Raw genomic sequence first — 22,374 nt, forward strand, 5'->3', positions numbered from 1 at the left:
GGTCCAGGTAGTTTAGTACCAAACACAATGTGTACTGAAAACTACCATGGAAAACATTAGCCCAGGTAGTTCAGTACCCAACACAATGTGTACTGAAAACTACCATGGAAAACATTGGTCCAGGTAGTTCAGAACCCAACACAATGTGTACTGAAAAATACCATGGAACGCAAATCCAAGCCGAATGATTGTACTACAACAAAGGCAAATTTCTCTCCATTTAAATGTTCCTTGGCCAAAGTAAGAAACTAGGTGATAATATCAGAGCATGGATTTGATTTAGGATAACTCCGATACGCTATGGCTGTCCGTCCACCACTTGCACACGTGACTATTCCGCGCTTTAACTTTCTGTTTTCTAAGTGTTTTGTTATTGTACCGTGACAGCCTTAATCGATTGTGAAAATTGTGCACATTTTTTTAGCTGACGCACTCACTGATGACGACTTATGTACCGGTATTGTTCATTTCTCGAAATATTGTCAGCCCAAAAATTACTTTTTTCATTTTCTCCAGCTAAATAACAAATATTAAATTGAAAATAGAAAATAGTTCTCAATTCGAATCCTAGTTCGACTTAAAACATTTAACATTTTACATAGTTCCCACGATCCGCGTAGTCTATTTTGCTTGGTATTAATTTCTTCGCTCATTTTTTTTAATTCATTGTTTTTATAACAACATGAGGATTATACCCGGGGGGGTAATGCCTAATGGGGACGTGCCCCTGAAATGGGTCTTGTTTTTTGGATTTTAGGTATAAGTATCGGTCTTATTTCTGTGGTCAAGATACTAGTAGGTATAAATATCGGTAATATTTCAAAGAGAAAGCGAACTGATGTTTCTCATTTAACAACTTAAATAACCTGAACATTGTGTTAATAATATGCTCTTATGTAAGTGACAGAGGTATTTCTATGGTCAAAATACATATTTTAATAAATCAATATACAATTCAACTGTTGGCTTACATGTGCTTCTATTGGTGATGCTCTTCTAACAGAGCAAATACGGTAACTGTTTTATTTGGAATAAAAAGTGATGATAAAAATGGTACTTTAGTATAAATATGGGTATAGATTTTGCCACTATCCAGGTAAAAAAAATGGTCACACTTTTGAGCACTCAAGGGCACTTCCCTACCCAGCTACGTATCAACTGTCCGCCGGGATTAAACCCGGGACGCCCCTCTCCGTCAACAGCAAACCTCACACGTATGTCATTGGTACATTAGCCTGTGAGTTTATTGATCTACATTTATAAGTTGCTGTTCGGTATTTTTTATTCAGTATTTTCATACCGTTTAATTGATAGTTACGTTTCGTTTTTTCTCTTTCGTTAGTTAGGACTTGTCGCCATTCAAGTTTTGTTTTCACTGCTGCGCCTGCTGCTAGGCAACAACTATCACGTGACCAAGCATGATGGCGAGCTCGGTCAGCAAAATGGCGGACATGGGGAATTGACAGAAGATTGGAGATCTTGCGTTCCTGAGCTTTATTCGAACGGTCCTGGTGAAAATTACGGCGTGATGCTCAACAGAGTCAAAGTTTAATCTTTGTTTCACATTTACGGTGAGTTTTATCGGTCTTACGTAGCTAATTAATCGTTAATCGATGACAATAAATCACTAAGCGATTCATGATAAAAAACGATTAACACTTTCAACGAGACGTTGGTTATCGTGTGTGCTGTTTACGATGCAGCGAACTGGAACAATCGCCTCCAGGCCACGATCCCCGCTAGAACTAAAATACTGGGTACCGAGATTGTAGCATATCTGAAGTACGTACCATGTACCTGTAGTGTCGAGTTTCTCTGTTTTGTTTTTATAGTTATATCACCCGACAATGGCGCTAAGCGTTCTCGATAAAAAACACTTGTTTTCGGCGATCGAGTTTCGCAGGAAACGTAAATTGTCATGTTTACACCGTAACAGTTTAAGTTTCAGAAGAACATAAGCTATATTTAGTGTTATCGCGGAGTGATCGGTGTCTGATTGAAGTCATGGTCACTCGTAATATTTACAAAACAAAGTTCTCCCTCAAGGTCAGCATGATTGAACGTGATTCCTGTTTTTATTTTTCTGAGCTTCAAGTTTTTTCACCAGACACAATGGTTTAATTTTTTGTCCCTCGGTTTTTACTCTCATGAGATAAATTATCTCACACAATTTTAAGAAAAACAAGTGACTATAAGTGTAGAATAAAATTAAAATATGTTTTCATAATAAGCAAAATACTATGAGGGAAACAAAATACATGCTTTTACATGTAGTTCCACATAGATGGGTACTGTAAAATGACTAATTTTCACTGTGTTTAAATTTCACTGATTTACCATTTTAGGCATATTCAGTGGGTTTAAAATTCACAGTTTTATTATTTAGATAATGTGTTCTATGCTAAATTTTACACATTCACTGGGTTTTATTTTAGAACATTTTGCAGTCAGCGAAATAAGCAAAATTAAAACCCAGTGAATAATTAACCCTTTTACAGTAATTTTCTCATACTTTCTAAACTGATGGAACAATTCCACCGATGTATTTAAATTCCTGCTGAGAACACTAAGCTTATTCTGAAAGATGGACTGTAGCAGGAAGTCAGTAGAAGACAAGAGATTTTTTTCTTTAGCGTGGGGGAAAGTTGGTTAGCGTGGGGAAAACCGAGGTGTTAATCAAAATATTTAATGTCAATTGTTTATGATTGGTCCTGGCAACGTTTGGGTGATCGTGACATAGCTCCGTCTTTGAGAATATATCTTACACTTTAAAGAGTGATTGAAACTAGTGTTGTCAAAAAAATTTCAATATAACTTGAGTGTCGGCAAAGGGTATTTTCGTAAGCTGTAATCAACTATTTTTATTTTCTTAATACTGTAAAATCTGTATTAAAAGCCAAGGCTTCTATTAAAATGTTACAATGCAACAGAGGGGATGCAGCTTCTATTAGAGCATCTGCACATATGAGAAATAGTGAATTTATGGTTCTCAATTGTTCAAAAAGAATGGGTGCGACTTATATTAGGGATGCGGCTTCTAATACAGATTTTACGATCTAATTTAAATAAATAAAAAATGTAAATTCGTAGACATGGGCGAGATGTAAAATGTAATCAGCTATTTTATTAGTCCGTAATTTGTACAAAGATATTATTTTTTTTGAGCGTATAAAGCATTTTCCGAATTTTCAATTTTTATTTTTTTAACCCAAATTATCAAAATATTATACAATACCGTTTTTAAATAGCCTTTAACTTGTTCAGTCTATGAACATTATTTTTTTTAATTATGTAGGTAGAAAAATAAATTTTAGGAAATTTTCACAAAGTAAAAATCCCTCAAAAAATGTTGAACATAACTTAGGAACATCAGACCAAGTGGTTTGATGAAAAACTATTTTTTTTAGGAGGTGGCTTAATTGTTCGTAGCAAAATTAATAAAATTATGATAATTGTGTGATTGAAATATGTTACATGGTTGTAGAAGTTTGATTTAAGTCGATGGAGGTCATTTCAAAACACGAAAAAAAAAATCGAAAAAAATATAGAATTAAGGTGTGATTAGTTTGTTTGTGGTCGAAGAGAAGAAATGCAGAAACTTGAATGTGGCCATTTTCAAAATGTTAACAAAAATCAGGTGACAATTCTTATCAAAATAATGGTCAAACTAACTAATAGAAAGATTTTGATATGCGAAAACTTTTTGTTTGGCGTTGAAATGATTGGTAAAAGCAGGGATTTAGTTGTCAAACAATTAGCTTAGGACATTATTCAATAATTCATTGCTAAAAAAAATTTGTGTAATTTACAGCAAATAAAACAAAATATTCCGGTTTACCTCAGGTCACGCAATATGCGCACAAACGATGAATACGCAAACGCTATCGATTCGAGAACTGGGAATTACATTACCATGCCTCCAAATAAGGAACTAAGTAGATTTGTAATTGCATACCCACCCTCCGAAGGAAATCGTGTTGAAATTCATAAATTGTGAGAAATCAGAAAAACAGACATTTCTAGAAATAATAATGCAAATGTATGTGTAAGTCTACTGTAAAAGGATTATTTATTCACTGGGTTATAATTTTGCTTATTTCGTTGACTGGAAAATGCGCTAAATTAAAACCCAGTGAATATGTAAAATTTAGCACAGAACACATTATCTAAATGATAAAACCGAGAATTTAAAACCCACTAAATATGCCTGAAATGCTAAATAAGCGAAATTTAAACCCAGTGAAAATTAATCATTTTTAAGTAGGAAAGAACTGGGGTTATTTCATCTCAGTTTATTTTGTGGCATTTTGAATTCACAGAGTTCGCTCATAATACGATCTTAATTGTGTATCGTAATAAAGTATGTAACTACAAAAGTCGCTAACACTCGCTGTTGCATGACCTTCAGAGAAAAAGTTCCTGATTTTCAAGAAATCATGAAAATGTTTGTTTTTTTTACAAAATTAATTCAATTTTGACATATATGAAAATATGATTATATTTATATGATTTATATATACGATATATGATTTTGAGGTAGTTCTGTACCATTAAATTAGAACACAGAAAAGATTGGTCACAGTAAATAATTCAAGAATCGTTGAGTGTTGATTCACATACATGCAAGTCATTTTCCATGGATAACTTACTGTAAAATACTTTATTTTCGTTGAAGAAATTATTCAGTGAAAATAAAATCCAGTGAATATACCTTTTTTCCTGTATTTTACATTCAACTTGTCAGAAATCAGTGAAAATAAATTCCATACAAAACCCCAACAAATTGTTGTCAGCAGAAATTAATTCCAGCTAAAATATTTTACAGTAACATAATTATTCAAAATTCTCCATTTTTTGTGACAGTCATATGGAGCCCACTTGATACTACATAGACTTTTTTTAGCATAGGTCACTGAACAAAATGTTATTTAATATAATTTTTCTGTCATAGGGACCAATTGTAAACTATTTAAAACACACGTTTTTGATAAATTTTTTTAGGTTGCTTTTGTGGAAAGCGTAGTTCGATGACCCTATATTTTTATTTCAAAATTTTGAACATCACAGTTACCCAACCCCTCTTGCTAGATTTCAAAGATTTTTGAGTATTATTTTTATCAAGTGAATCTTCCAGGACACAACAGTTTTTTAATTTCTTTGGTGATTGGTTCTTAGCGATGACACCGCTAAGAGAGTTCACCTCTACGAACTGGTGAGTACTAGTATTGGTAGTATTGACACAGGCCTTATCTTTCTGATCTTGATACGGCAGCCTGAGAATCTTAACAACAGAGTGGTCAGTACTTGTGTAGTACATGACTGCGTTGTTATAGAAACCATACTATGAATAACTTTAACCTCCAGTGAACTTTCGTCACCTTGAATAATCCCCCTACCCTCCTCCCAACCATAATAAATGTGATTACATAAATAACAGAGGTTTTTTAAAGATCAAAATAGGTCATATTTCAATCCACAGGCAGTTTCTACTTTTGTCTGTCCTGGCTAAAATCTGCCCATCTTGAACAGGTTGACAGGCCTTAATTCCACAGGGACAGACCATTTCCACATTTACCTGTCCCAGCTAAAATCTGCCTATCTTGAACAGGTGGACAGGCCTTAATTCCACGGTACAGGCAATTTCTACATTTACCTGTCCCAGCTAAAATCTGCCTATCTTGAACAGGTTGACAGGCCTTAATTCCACAGGGACAGGCAATTTCTACGTTTACCTGTCCCAGCTAAAATCTGCTTGTCTGTAATAGGTGGACAGACCTTAATTTACCTGTTCCAGCTAAAATCTGCCTGTCTGTAACAGGTGGACAGACCTTAGTTTCACCTCTGATTTAAACAGAATGACTTCTTTAAGCCCCCCCCCCCCACCCCTAACCTAAACTATATCACTCCAGCAATATAATTCTACATGCCCCTCCTGGTAACTATACAATTTCTTAAAGAGGGGCATATCAAATTAAAATATAGGAGGGGCACTGGTGGGGACAAAGTTAGGATTACAATGAGGGCTGAGGGAGCCCTATAATGACATTTCATTTAAACTGGCCCACTGTATCCACCACGTAGTAATTTCGTCACCTATTATTTTTCGTGATACAGTGACACCATCCGACTCCTATACTTACCCTGCTAATTTTATGTCATACCTTACCCCCCCCCCCCCCCCCCGGTATTTTAGCTGGAATTAATTTTCACTGAAAATACTTTTTTGGTATTATGAATAGAATTTATTTTCACTAATTTTTGATGAGTTGAATGTATAACATATAAAAAAAGGTATATTTACTGGACTTTATTTTCACGAACTCGTGCCTTCAGCGAAAAATAAGAAAATAAATCCTGAGCGAAAATAAAATATTTTGTAGTACCATAGCTGTTTTTCTTGTAAAGTATTGTGAGATTTTTTTTCATAATACTGATATTTGTTTTCAGTTTAAAAAATCTGAATTCTGTGGTATGTATGTCAGTAACACTGCTCTGCAACTTTTTGATAGACAATCTGACTGAAATAATCTTTCAACCGTGACTGAGATTAAAATAGACTAGTTGCTTTGTGTACAATAGTGATTTACAGTAGTAAATGTATCCATTGTTGTGAGACTACACATGTAACTAACCAAACTTACTGTAAACATATTAATTATTCACTGGTTTTTAATTTTAACTACTGTAAAGTACTTTATTTTCGCTTGGGATAAATTTTCGCTATTTTCGCCGAAGGAATAATTCAGTGAAAATAAAATCCGGCGAATATACGGTACCATTTTTCCTATATTTTACATTCAACTCACCAAAAATCAGTGAAAATAAATTCCATACAAAATACCCAAAAAGTCATTTCAGCGAAAATTAATTCCAGCTAAAATAAAGTATTTTACAGTATTTTTGCTGATAGGTAAATAAAATCCATATAGACATGTGAGTAACAATAGAACCCATTGTTTTCCTGCCAAGTCTGTGAACCCAGTGAAAATGCTCAAAACATTAAAATAGTGAAATGAAATGCTAGTGATAATAAACGGCTTTACAGTATACCAGTGCTAGCTTGTATTTCTTTCCTGCCAGTGTCATTTTATTGTCAGGGAAGCAAAGTACGAGCAGATGTCTCTGGCCTTTTTTTTACAGATCCCATCATATATGGGCATTTCACAATGTCATAAATTAAGTTACCATGGCTTAGCTTATTGAGCCACAATTTTGCATGCACAAATGTTTAGTGACTTCACCAAGCTTTTCAATGACATCATCACTTTCCATAGTTGTAAAAGTGACAACACTAAGTTGCACAGTGACATCACTAAGTTGCACAGTGACATCACTAAGTTGCACAGTGACATCACCCAGTTGCACAGTGGCATCACCAAGTTGCACAGTGGCATCACTAAGTTGCACAGTTACATCACCCAGTTGCACAGTGACATCACCAAGTTGCACAGTGGCATCACCAAGTTGCACAGTGATATCACTAAGTTGCACAGTGGCATCATCAAGTTGCACAGTGGCATCACCCAGTTGCACAGTGACATCACCAAGTTGCATAGTGGCATCACTAAGTAGCACAGTGGCATCACCAAGTTGCACAGTGGCTTCACTAAGTTGCACAGTGGCATCACCCAGTTGCACAGTGACATCACCAAGTTGCACAGTGACATCACCAAGTTGCACAGTGACATCACCAAGTTGCACAGTAACATCATCCAGTTGCACAGTGGCATCACCAAGTTGCACAGTGACATCACCAAGTTGCACAGTGGCATCACCCAGCTGCACAGTGACATCACCCAGTTGCACAGTGATATCACTAAGTTGCACAGTGGCATCACCAAGTTGCACAGTGACATCACCCAGTTGCACATTGGCATCACCAAGTTGCACAGTGATATCACTAAGTTGCACAGTGACATCACTAAGTTGCACAGTGACATCACCCAGTTGCACAGTGATATCACTAAGTTGCACAGTGGCATCACTAAGTTGCACAGTGGCATCACTAAGTTGCACAGTGACATCACCAAGTTGCACAGTGACATCACCAAGTTGCACAGTGACATCACCAAGTTGCACAGTGACATTACTAAATTGCACAGTAACATCATCCAGTTGCACAGTGACATCACCAAGTTGCATAGTGACATCACCCAGTTGCACAGTGACATCACTAAGTTGCACAGTGGCATCACTAAGTTGCACAGTGACATCACCAAGTTGCACAGTGACATCACCAAGTTGCACAGTCACATCAGCCAGTTGCACAGTTACATCACCCAGTTGCACAGTGACATCACCAAGCTGCAAAGTGGCATCACCCAGTTGCACAGTGACATCACCAAGTTGCACAGTGGCATCACCCAGTTGCACAGTGACATCACCCAGCTGCACAGTGACATCCCACAGTTGCACAGTGACATCACTACGTTGCACAGTGACATCACCCAGTTGCACAGTTACATTACCCAGTTGCACCAAGTTGCACAGTGGCATCACCCAGCTGCACAGTGACATCACCCAGTTGCACAGTGACATCACCAAGTTGCACAGTTACATCACCCAGTTGCACAGTGACATCACCCAGCTGCACAGTGACATCACCCAGTTGCACAGTGACATCACTAAGTTGCACAGTGGCATCACTAAGTTGCACAGTGGCATCACTAAGTTGCACAGTGGCATCACTAAGTTGCACAGTGACATCACCAAGTTGCACAGTGACATCACCAAGTTGCACAGTGACATCACTAAATTGCACAGTAACATCATCCAGTTGCACAGTGACATCACCAAGTTGCATAGTGACATCACCCAGTTGCACAGTGACATCACTAAGTTGCACAGTGGCATCACTAAGTTGCACAGTGACATCACCAAGTTGCACAGTGACATCACCAAGTTGCACAGTGACATCACCAAGTTGCACAGTGACATCACTAAGTTGCACAGTCACATCACCCAGTTGCACAGTTACATCACCCAGTTGCACAGTGACATCACCAAGCTGCAAAGTGGCATCACCCAGTTGCACAGTGACATCACCAAGTTGCACAGTGGCATCACCCAGTTGCACAGTGACATCACCCAGCTGCACAGTGACATCCCACAGTTGCACAGTGACATCACTAAGTTGCACAGTGACATCACCCAGTTGCACAGTTACATTACCCAGTTGCACCAAGTTGCACAGTGGCATCACCCAGCTGCACAGTGACATCACCCAGTTGCACAGTGACATCACCAAGTTGCACAGTTACATCACCCAGTTGCACAGTGACATCACCCAGCTGCACAGTGACATCACCCAGCTGCACAGTGACATCACCCAGTTGCACAGTGACATCACCCAGCTGCACAGTGACATCACCCAGTTGCACAGTGACATCACTAAGTTGCACAGTGGCATCACTAAGTTGCACAGTGGCATCACCAAGTTGCACAGTGACATCACCAAGTTGCACAGTGACATCACTAAATTGCACAGTAACATCATCCAGTTGCACAGTGACATCACCAAGTTGCATAGTGACATCACCCAGTTGCACAGTGACATCACTAAGTTGCACAGTGGCATCACTAAGTTGCACAGTGACATCACCAAGTTGCACAGTGACATCACCAAGTTGCACAGTGACATCACCAAGTTGCACAGTGACATCACTAAGTTGCACAGTCACATCACCCAGTTGCACAGTTACATCACCCAGTTGCACAGTGACATCACCAAGCTGCAAAGTGGCATCACCCAGTTGCACAGTGACATCACCAAGTTGCACAGTTACATCACCCAGTTGCACAGTGACATCACCCAGCTGCACAGTGACATCACCCAGTTGCACAGTGACATCACTAAGTTGCACAGTTACATCACCCAGTTGCACAGTGACATCACCCAGCTGCACAGTGACATCACCCAGTTGCACAGTGACATCACTAAGTTGCACAGTGGCATCACTAAGTTGCACAGTGACATCACCCAGTTGCACAGTGACATCACCAAGTTGCACAGCGACATCACCAAGTTGCACAGTGACATCACTAAATTGCACAGTAACATCATCCAGTTGCACAGTGACATCACCAAGTTGCAGAGTGACATCACCCAGTTGCACAGTGACATCACTAAGTTGCACAGTGGCATCACTAAGTTGCACAGTGACATCACCAAGTTGCACAGTGACATCACCAAGTTGCACAGTGACATCACTAAGTTGCACAGTGACATCACCCAGTTGCACAGTTACATCACCCAGTTGCACAGTTACATCACCCAGTTGCACAGTGACATCACCAAGCTGCAAAGTGGCATCACCCAGTTGCACAGTGACATCACCAAGTTGCACAGTGTCATCACCCAGTTGCACAGTGACATCATCCAGTTGCACAGTGACATCACCCAGTTGCACAGTGGCATCACTAACTTGCACAGTTACATAACCCAGTTGCACAGTGACATCACCCAGTTGCACCAAGTTGCACAGTGGCATCACCCAGCTGCACAGTGACATCACCCAGTTGCACAGTGACATCCCACAGTTGCACAGTGACATCACCCAGTTGCACAGTTACATTACCCAGTTGCACCAAGTTGCACAGTGGCATCACCCAGCTGCACAGTGACATCACCCAGTTGCACAGTGACATCACCAAGTTGCACAGTTACATCACCCAGTTGCACAGTGACATCACCCAGCTGCACAGTGACATCACCCAGTTGCACAGTTACATCACTAAGTTGCACAGTGGCATCACTAAGTTGCACAGTGACATCACCAAGTTGCACAATGACATCACCAAGTTGCACAGTGACATCACTAAATTGCACAGTAACATCATCCAGTTGCACAGTGACATCACCAAGTTGCATAGTGACATCACCCAGTTGCACAGTGACATCACTAAGTTGCACAGTGGCATCACTAAGTTGCACAGTGGCATCACTAAGTTGCACAGTGACATCACCAAGTTGCACAGTGACATCACCACGTTGCACAGTGACATCACTAAGTTGCACAGTCACATCACCCAGTTGCACAGTTACATCACCCAGTTGCACAGTGACATCACCAAGCTGCAAAGTGGCATCACCCAGTTGCACAGTGACATCACCAAGTTGCACAGTGGCATCACCCAGTTGCACAGTGGCATCACCCAGTTGCACAGTGACATCATCCAGTTGCACAGTGGAATCACAAAATTGCACAGTGACATCACTAAGTTGCACAGTAACATCACCAAGCTGCACAGTGACATCACCCTGTTGCACAGTGACATCACTGATTTGCACAGTGGCATCACTAAGTTGCAGTGACATCACCAAGTTGCACAGTGACATCACCCAGTTGCACAGTGACATCACCAAGTTGCACAGTTACATCACCCAGTTGCACAGTGACATCACCCAGCTGCACAGTGACATCACCCAGCTGCACAGTGACATCACCCAGTTGCACAGTGACATCACCCAGCTGCACAGTGACATCACCCAGTTGCACAGTGACATCACTAAGTTGCACAGTGGCATCACTAAGTTGCACAGTGGCATCACCAAGTTGCACAGTGACATCACCACGTTGCACAGTGACATCACTAAGTTGCACAGTCACATCACCCAGTTGCACAGTTACATCACCCAGTTGCACAGTGACATCACCAAGCTGCAAAGTGGCATCACCCAGTTGCACAGTGACATCACCAAGTTGCACAGTTACATCACCCAGTTGCACAGTGACATCACCAAGCTGCAAAGTGGCATCACCCAGTTGCACAGTGACATCACCAAGTTGCACAGTGGCATCACCCAGTTGCACAGTGGCATCATCCAGTTGCACAGTGGAATCACAAAATTGCACAGTGACATCACTAAGTTGCACAGTAACATCACCAAGCTGCACAGTGACATCACCCTGTTGCACAGTGACATCACTAATTTGCACAGTGGCATCACTAAGTTGCAGTGACATCACCAAGTTGCACAGTGACATCACCCAGTTGCACAGTGACATCACCAAGTTGCACAGTTACATCACCCAGTTGCACAGTGACATCACCCAGCTGCACAGTGACATCACCCAGTTGCACAGTGACATCACCCAGTTGCACAGTGACATCACTAAGTTGCACAGTGGCATCACTAAGTTGCACAGTGGCATCACTAAGTTGCACAGTGGCATCACCATATTGCACAGTGACATCACTAAGTTGCACAGTTACATCACCCAGTTGCACAGTGACATCACCAAGCTGCAAAGTGGCATCACCCAGTTGCACAGTGGCATCATCCAGTTGCACAGTGGAATCACAAAATTGCACAGTGACATCACCAAGCTGCACAGTGACATCACCCTGTTGCACAGTGACATCACTAATTTGCACAGTGGCATCACTAAGTTGCAGTGACATCACCAAGTTGCACAGTGACATCACTAAATTGCACAGTGACATCACTAAATTGCACAGTAACATCATCCAGTTGCACAGTGACATCACCAAGTTGCATAGTGACATCACCAAGTTGCATAGTGGCATCACCCAGTTGCAAAGTGGCATCACCCAGTTGCACAGTGACATCACCAAGTTGCACAGTGGCATCACCCAGTTGCACAGTGGCATCACCCAGTTGCACAGTGGCATCACCATATTGCACAGTGACATCACTAAGTTGCACAGTCACATCACCCAGTTGCACAGTTACATCACCCAGTTGCACAGTGACATCACCAAGCTGCAAAGTGGCATCACCCAGTTGCACAGTGACATCACCAAGTTGCACAGTGGCATCACCCAGTTGCACAGTGACATCATCCAGTTGCACAGTGGCATCACTAAGTTGCAGTGACATCACCAAGTTGCACAGTGACATCACTAAATTGCACAGTGACATCACTAAATTGCACAGTAACATCATCCAGTTGCACAGTGACATCACCAAGTTGCATAGTGACATCACCAAGTTGCATTGTGACATCACCAAGTTGCACAGTGACAACACCAAGCTGCAAAGTGGCATCACCCAGTTGCATAGTGACATCACCAAGTTGCATAGTGGCATCACCCAGTTGCAAAGTGGCATCACCCAGTTGCACAGTGACATCACCAAGTTGCACAGTGGCATCACCCAGTTGCACAGTGGCATCACCCAGTTGCACAGTGGCATCACCATATTGCACAGTGACATCACTAAGTTGCACAGTCACATCACCCAGTTGCACAGTTACATCACCCAGTTGCACAGTGACATCACCAAGCTGCAAAGTGGCATCACCCAGTTGCACAGTGACATCACCAAGTTGCACAGTGGCATCACCCAGTTGCACAGTGACATCATCCAGTTGCACAGTGGCATCACTAAGTTGCAGTGACATCACCAAGTTGCACAGTGACATCACTAAATTGCACAGTGACATCACTAAATTGCACAGTAACATCATCCAGTTGCACAGTGACATCACCAAGTTGCATAGTGACATCACCAAGTTGCATTGTGACATCACCAAGTTGCACAGTGACAACACCAAGCTGCAAAGTGGCATCACCCAGTTGCACAGTGACATCACCAAGTTGCACAGTGGCATCACCCAGTTGCACAGTGACATCATCCAGTTGCACAGTGGCATCACTAAGTTGCAGTGACATCACCAAGTTGCACAGTGACATCACTAAATTGCACAGTGACATCACTAAATTGCACAGTAACATCATCCAGTTGCACAGTGACATCACCAAGTTGCATAGTGACATCACCAAGTTGCATTGTGACATCACCAAGTTGCACAGTGACAACACCAAGCTGCAAAGTGGCATCACCCAGTAGCACAGTGACATCACCAAGTTGCACAGTGGCATCACCCAGTTGCACAGGTGATGTCACGAAGTTGCACTGTGACATCACCAAGTTGCACAGTGACATCGCTAAGTTTCATTGACATCACCAAGTTGCACAGTGACATCACTAAGTTTCATTGACATCACCAAGTTGCACAGTGACATCACTAAGTTTCATTGACATCACCAAATTGCACAGTGACATCACCAAGTTGATTCCTTTTTGAAAAACATCAAACAAGATCATAATATTTACAGACCACCCTAAAGTAATCATATATGTCTTCCAAAAATATTGAAATTCAATATTATGAAAACTTCTTAACATTTACTTTTTTTGTTTGATTTTTTTTCTATGTAGATAATTTACAATGAGTGCTACTTCCCGTCGGATGTCAGCGGGCCCTGTGATTGGCTCGTCGATATCTATACTTGACCGGGGAGATGCTCCCGCACAGGCCGTAATTGACAAAACAACCCGGGCTAAAGCTAAATGAGTCTCAGATGAAACCAAAGAATAATTGGAAAAAATACAATTGAGGGTGAACAAGGTAAATGTTTTAAATAATAAATTTATTTAGTTTTCAATTAAAATGTTTTGTTAACATTGCTGTACGATCTTTTTGCATTGAGTGGGAAATGTTTTTTTTTTCATAAAACATGAATTTTTAAAGATAAACTGAATATTTAAGAAGTATTTAAAGTGGAGGGGTAGTCTACCGATACTTGGGACAAACATGTAATCGACGATGACAATGTATGCTAAAAATGCAAAGGCTTATGCTTCACAACCCGTTTTATACCCGATATTTAGGGCATTTCGCAGCACATACAAGTTGTTTTTATCAACAGAATTCATTCATAGATCTCAAATTTCATGTACAGAGTGTCAAAAGCCACACCTCTGCTCTTCTTTAACTTTCTTAAAATAAATTCAGATTATTATTTTATACATTTAAGAATAATTTTAAGTTTGAATCAGCCGTCACATTGCCATATATGCTCGCAAGCGAACATCCTAGCATTTTCACTGCCTGGCAACCATCGGTAACCGGTGAAAACAACGATCGAAAACTGTACTTTGGGATAGTTGTGGAGAAACTCTTGAACATTGTTGCTCAAGATTGTCTCATAATTTGTGCTGTTTCTTTGACTTCAGCTGTTTTCCCTGGCTATTTGACCGGCGTTCCACACCAGCTCGATCAGAGGCCATCGAAATACATGGTACAGTGGTACACGTCTTAGCAACATAGAACATTCTGTGACGTAGCTCTGCCCCCAAGAATAGACCCATACTAATAATCTTCAAATCTAGTAATTTCTCTGTAGCTGCTTGTCGTTGGTTTGTGGTAGGAAGGAAGTCTAAATTTGTGACTCAACCAGTTGCTTAGGCCATCTGTTGCTGTTAATCAGTCTGTGTAAATAAAATCACCTTCCTCATGTTTTTACAAACACTGCCTCCCACTTTTATTAAAAGTAAAAATAATTAGTAAAATTCATAATTGAGACAAGAAAAAGGAAACAAACAAACATTTTCCATTTGTGATACATATATTAATATAGTAAAACAAATTTAGCTATCAATAATTCATTTTAAGATTTTTAGTAATTTTGAAAAATATTTTAATTTACCGGTACTGCATTTAGTAATGTCAGAAAGGGCATAGCAATTAAATGACACAAATGCATTGATAACCCATTGGTAGTATGACTTAACAAATTAAGTAAAATGGTAAATATATTTTCCAAAAAGTGACGTATTTTCAATTTTTTTTCAAATTTTCTGTCATTAAAATTGTTTTTTTTTTTGTTTTTTGGGGGAAAATATGAATTCAGATAATAAATGAAAGTAAAATTTAGAACTAAAAATTATGACACACAAAATTTGCATATTTATTTTCTATGTCTGACATGTTCTGTAAAAAACTGAAGCTGAAATATAATTAACTGTTCTAACTTTATGAGAGACGAGTTCTCAAGATTCTTTGATTCAGGGAAAATTACGACATTTTGTAGCAGTTGAAATTTCTCTCATGTCTTTTGACACGGAATAATGAATGATCTTTGTCAAATTTTATCTTTACGAATGCCCTTAAATTATCAAATCATAATAATTTGTAATAGTGAAAATAAAATAGCTTACGAATCTCAGCATATGTTCACTGGAAATTTGTTTGTGAACTCTATTGGTGTATGTAACTAAAGTGCATGGTAACCTAGCAACCAAAGTTTCCGAAACTTTGAGCCATGAAACTATGAAATTGGAACAACTAGTATATTCCTACCCGGGCTGTATTATTCAATTTTTTTTTATTTATCCATCTTCTATTACAGACCTGGCTACTAGTTTCCAAAATTATGAGCCATTTTTACTGGAACTATTAGTAGATTCCTCCTATCAGGGCTGTATTTTGCAATTTTTTTTAATTTTCATTTATTTCAGACAATCAATGAGTTTGAATTAAATGAACAATATGTAAACAACAACAAGTCTGCAATACTGGTACCAGACCTGGTGAGTAACCAATTAACAAACAAACACACACATGAGTTTGCTTGAATCGTTTCCCAATTTAAGTTTGCACATTATTCCACAGTTTCTGACAATTATTTTCAGTCTGCAGTTTAATAATTGTAAATAATTTTCTGTCTAATTTTTTTTATTTGATAATTCATTTTTACAATGTGTTCATGTGACCCTATGCATGTATCCTAAGTGATTGGAAACAGCAATTTAGCCTGCCATCAACGGTGTTGATATAGGTTACCGTGGTATTTAGAGATTGCTGCCATGGCAACCTGGTATGGTATCTAAATTTATTTTAATGTCAGTATTCAAGGTTACTCAATATTAGGGGTAAAATGTAATTTTCGATGAGGGGGAGGGGTTAAAATCAAAATATAGATGAAAACAAATCATTAAGGAATTATAAAGAAAACTTGAGACTAAAATGCTGGATAAAACAATAACCTATTACCTATGTGGTAAACAACATATAGTCTGCCCCTTGAACTCTAGTCTAACCACAGTTTGCATCTTAGTGGTTTGCCCCCTGAAATAAAGTATATGTATACTGTAAAATACTTTATTTTAGCTGAAATTAATTTTCACTTAAAATACTTTTTGGGTGTTCTGTATAGTGTTTATTTTACAGTATCCCAAATAAGGGAAAATTTGAACATTAGAATGCTTGAAGATACATTTTTGAACAAATGCAGATACAAATTCTGTTGTTTTCGATGCTAAATGTAAAATAATTTGGTGTATAGTTAAATTCTTTGATGTTATTTTCAGATTGAACTTGAAAGAATCATTGGTGTTGCAATACTGAAGAAGAAATACCATCAGGAGGTTGTAGTATTTATCGTAGGGTATCAAGATACCTGCACGCAGAGAGCTAAACTTTTAGGACAACTCAATGAGGTAAAAAAAAACTGACTTAACCTTTTCACCACAAAACTTTCTCGTCCAAATTTTTCTGCACTTTTTTAGCTCCACTGTCGACTTGGTCGAGCGGAGCTTATCATATGAGTGATTGTCCGTCGTCGTCGTCCGTGTCAATGTTTTACTTTTTCGACTTCTTCTTGAAAACTACAAGCCTGAATGCTTTGATACTTGGTGTATATGTACCTTGGGTAGACCTCTCTTAGGTTTGTTCGTTTCATGTTGATATCTTCAATTCTCTATTTTTGGTGAATATTTTTGTCATTATTGGTAAAAAGTGATATTTTCAACTTCTTGTTAAAAACCGCAAGTCCGATTGCTTTGACATTACATATATAGGTACTACATGTGGACCTCTCTCAGATTTGTTCATTTTGTGATGATATCTTCAATTCTCTAATTTTGGTGAATATTTTTGTAATTTTTGGTAAAAAGTGATATTTTCGACTTCTTGTTAAAAACCAAAAATTCAATTGCTTTGATATTACATATATATATACTACATGTAGACCTTTCTCAGATTTGTTCATTTTGTGATGATATCTTCAATTCTCTAATTTTGGTGAATATTTTTGTCATTTTTGCTAAAAAGTGATATTTTCGACTTCTTGTTAAAAACTGTAAGTTCGATTGCTTTGATATTACGTATATAGATACTACATGTAGACCTTTCTCAGATTTGTTCATTTTGTGATGATATCTTCAATTCTCTAATTTTGGTGAATATTTTTGTCATTTTTGGTAAAAAATGATATTTTCGACTTCTTGTTAAAAACCGCAAGTCCAATTGCTTTGATACTACATATATAGGTACTACATGTGGACCTCTCTCAGATTTGTTCATTTCGTGATGATATCTTCAATTCTCTATTTTTAGTGAATATTTTTGTCATTTTTGGTAAAAAGTGATATTTTCGACTTCTTGTTAAAGACCACAAGTCCGATTGCTTTGATATTACATATATAGGTACTACATGTGGACCTCTCTCAGATTTGTTCATTTTGTGATGATATTTTCAATTCTCTAATTTTGGTGAATATTTTTGTAATTTTTGGTAAAAAGTGATATTTTCGACTTTTTGTTAAAAACCAATAGTTCAATTGCTTTGATATTACATATATAGATACTACATGTAGACCTTTCTCAGATTTGTTTATTTTGTGATGATATCTTCAGTTCTCTAATTTTGGTGAATATTTTTGTCATTTTTGGTAAAAAGTGATATTTTAGACTTCTTGTTGAAAACTGTAAGTCCGATTGCTTTGATATTACATATATAGGTACTACATGTGGACCTCTCTCTAATTTGTTCGTTTTGTGATGATATCTTCAATTCTCTAATTAATTTATTTTGGTGAATATTTTTGTAATTTTTGGTAAAAAGTGATATTTTCGACTTCTTGTTAAAAACTGTAAGTCCGATTGCTTTGATACTATTCATAGTGTTCATTTTCTAATGATGTCTTCAGTTCTTTAATTGAAATGTGCATTGCTAACAGTGGAGCTATCTCAGCCGATAGGCTGCTTGTTTTTATATTCTTGAATATTTTTGGGAATGAACTCTAATTTTGGAGCCAACAGACAAAATTTGAGTCAATTTTCAGTTTTTACTCAAAAAATTTGGCTATTTTTGTCTCAGGCTTCTGAAGGTAAGTGCAGACTATAAACAGGAGTATTTTGTGAATTTGTGATGAAAAGAGAGAACTGGCGGTGAAAAGGTTAAAATCACAAATGCAACTTACTGTTGCAACCACTGACCTTTAATAATGCCTGCGAACAGGGCATGGTATGGTGACCAGTGCCCTTTAATTTGAATACTAACGTACCATCCAGGAGGGAGTTGCATGACACGATTGGTGGAAATAATTGTTTAATTTGCATAAATTAATATTCATGAGCAATGAAAAAAATCATCTTTTCAGTAACATTGTGCCAAAATGCTTTTCGATAGAATACATGATAGTTCTAAATTGACAGATTCTATATTTACGAGTCAAAAAAATATATCGAAATACTGATGTAAAGGTGTTTTTTGAGACATGTTTTTGATCAGGCTCTAGCAAATTGTTGAAAGTAACTACATGTTTTTTCTTTACCCTGATCATAGCAAGTTACGAAATTCATGTAGAATGTGGAGGCATGTTTATATTTCACTCTAGTACTATTGCTCAAAATGTTTTTAGTAACTTTTGTCAGTGACATGTTACCTAATTAGTATGCATTTTGAGAAACCACAGTGTGTGTACATGCGCAGTTTGGAATGGAACAATTTTGAACGCAATAAAATCACGCGTAGAACTCGTGCTCCAGCAAGAAATTGTGGCGTCAAACTGGCTGTCGGTTGAATTGTATTGTACTAGATATCATTTTAGAGCCTTTTTTTCTACGAGATGTTTCTAAGTTATGTTTAGGATTATTCTGTAAAAAAATTGCTGAAATTCATAGAAGGGACGTTGTTGCGTTACTGATGGGCTACGACTCACTGACTTCGAAATGTTCCATTCAAATCAGATGGCACCCTCTTGTGCCAATCCCTCCCCTGATACCATCTTAAAGTTTGTTGTTGTTTTTTCTATAGTTTTTTGTAAGCTCCATCAATACATACGATGAAGACGAGTTGATGCCGAAAGGAAACGATATCGATTTAGAGGAAGTGTCTGACAGTATACAGGATGCACTGAATACAGCGGCGAGTGCTTCACAGAAACTACAAGAACTGAACCATGAAATGGTGACATACGTGCACACGTTAACTGGTGGAAAAGCTGCAACAAAGTAAGTTACATTGTAATAGTTCACATGTATCAGTCAGGGAGGTTCCAGTTTTGATATTCATGTGTCACTGTGGAAAAAAAAGATACTGTATTTGTTCTATTACCCAAGCAAATGGGCAAACATGGTATACCATGGTATTTGATGGTCAATCATAACCAATAACTAATTGCAGTGGTACATGATAATGCTCAATCATGGTTGAACATCGATGACTATGCTCAACCATAACTTCCATGATCATGGTTGACCATTGGCAGAACATGGTCAGAACTTCCATGATAGTTGAGTTGTAGTGTCAGATCTTCCATGGTCATGGCTATCTTTTATAGACCATATGGTTAAAATATATTATGTCTGGCTGCACCATGATGGTTATACATGTATATTTTTCCCATGTAGTTAGTGTTTTAGTGCTAACTGATTTTCTTCAAAACACTAATGGTTATTTTCCGTATAATTACAAGATGACCTGTTCTGGTTTGAGAGGTCACAGTAAATGTCTCTGGTTATGATCATAGAAGATCTGAGTCATATGTCCATGGTTGTTGAATGGCACTCAGACTAACATTAATTAATACGACGTATACACTATAATTGCATTTCCATCTCCAAGCATTCAGATGATATATAGGTTGTCATAGCGTAGTAATTTTAGAGAATATCTGAATAACAGATTGATTTTTTAACTTTTTTTCCCTTGTTTCTATTACATTACTTAATGTTTAATTACATCATTTGTGAACAAACTATTATAACAGCCTATTGTCTGTATACTAGGAGCAAGAAGAAATTAGAGAAGGCTTTATCACAGGCCAAGGAAGACATTCAGAGTTTAACAGAGAAATTACTTGGTGCACAAACAGGTTAGTATGGCGAGTTATGATGGTAAACTGCAAGATCACGTAGAATGCTTGAAATTGAACGTAAAAACAGGACAAACAAAGTTCATGGTGACGTCAAAACATCACATGGGATTGGATAAATGAGAAATTACTTTTTGAGGTGTTTCCGTGCCTAATAAGGTGCTATACATATTTGATGATATTCTTTATGGATTGGATACAACTTTTTTGACCCAATGTTGTGCACCAAAGCTTGCGAGGATGCCGTACGACTGAGGGCAGCATCCAGTCCATAAAGGTTTTATCGTACACCTAGCCTTATATGTGTAATTACGATTGTTTTACCTCAAATACGAGACATAATTTAGAATGACACGTTTTGTTTTGATTGATGAAAGCTGGACGCACTGGGCCAGGTGTGATACAGGAAATGATTTCCCTGAAATGAGGGCGCACTTCCCATAGCATTACAAGGCAGGGCAATACAAGGAGATGATAGTGGTCAATTTTGATGAAGTAAGAGGTCATTAACATCATATTCCTCTCTGCAAGTTTCGACATTGAACTACAAAAAAATGTAAATTCAATCGGCAAACATTTGGTCTGCGCCTTTCATGCATTATGCAAGATCTCGCAGTGACCGGAAAATAACTCAGTGTTAGTTACTTTTAGTCAGGGGTCATCAAAATTTTGGCAAAAATAATTCTTACTGGTACAACATGTCATGAAATTGTTGTTTGTATACAAAACAAAAAAAATCATAGAAGTTGCATCAACTTGGAACTGAAAATGTTTCAAAAACTGAACTTTCACAAAAAAAGCTGTCATTTTTCACGCAATAGAAAGTTATGTCACTTTTGTATTAAATTATTATTAAAATCATTGAATAATTTGTAAACATTATCACAATTTTGGCGGGAAAAATTATAGTATTCAAGAATTTAATAAATAAATAATAAAAAATCAGGGCATATTTTTTAAACAACAACAAACATGTTTAAAGTTTTTTCCTTTTTTTTAGAAATTGAAGACAAAGAAGACCAGATGACAAAACTGTATAAACAAATTGATATCAAGAATCTGGAGATCCAGAAACAGAAAACACAAACAGAAGCAGCTAGGGTTAGTAGGGTTTGGGGTCATTGAAACTGAAGATTTGAAAATGGGATTATGAACATTGATTGGCTTAAGGAGGTTTTGGGGTTCTTGAAACTAAAAGCTTAGAAATTGGGGATATGAACACAGCTAGGTTTAGTAGGGTTTGGGGTCCTTGAAACTGAAGATCTGGAAATGGGAAGTGTAACACTGCTTGGGTTAAGAAGGTTTTGGGGTTCTTGAAACTAAAAGCTTAGAAATTGAGGATATGAACACAGGTACAACCCCCCGAGGATAGTATTCTCTGCTTTTCTACTGAAGAGGGCGCAAAAAATGATGACGTCATGCCGATCTAAACTAAACCAGCAATACGTGTAAACGCTCCAGAG

The 22,374-nt window shown here is 38.1% G+C and overlaps 1 pseudogene across 1 annotated transcript in view; it reads left to right on the plus strand.

The window, feature by feature from the left end:
* The first annotated feature begins 1,381 nt into the window (after window positions 1–1,381).
* The window catches only part of LOC102810266 (uncharacterized), a 152,724-nt pseudogene continuing 131,731 nt past the window's right edge, over window positions 1,382–22,374 (plus strand). The window contains exons 1-5 of the transcript XR_014927885.1: window positions 1,382–1,571; window positions 14,189–14,378; window positions 19,852–20,048; window positions 20,826–20,911; window positions 21,912–22,012. The product of XR_014927885.1 is annotated as an uncharacterized LOC102810266 (transcript). The remainder of the gene's footprint in view (window positions 1,572–14,188; window positions 14,379–19,851; window positions 20,049–20,825; window positions 20,912–21,911; window positions 22,013–22,374) is intronic.

The sequence above is a fragment of the Saccoglossus kowalevskii genome, chromosome 20 (assembly GCF_978046115.1).
Source record: "Saccoglossus kowalevskii chromosome 20, keSacKowa6.1, whole genome shotgun sequence".
In the NCBI taxonomy this organism is placed as follows: domain Eukaryota; kingdom Metazoa; phylum Hemichordata; class Enteropneusta; family Harrimaniidae; genus Saccoglossus; species Saccoglossus kowalevskii.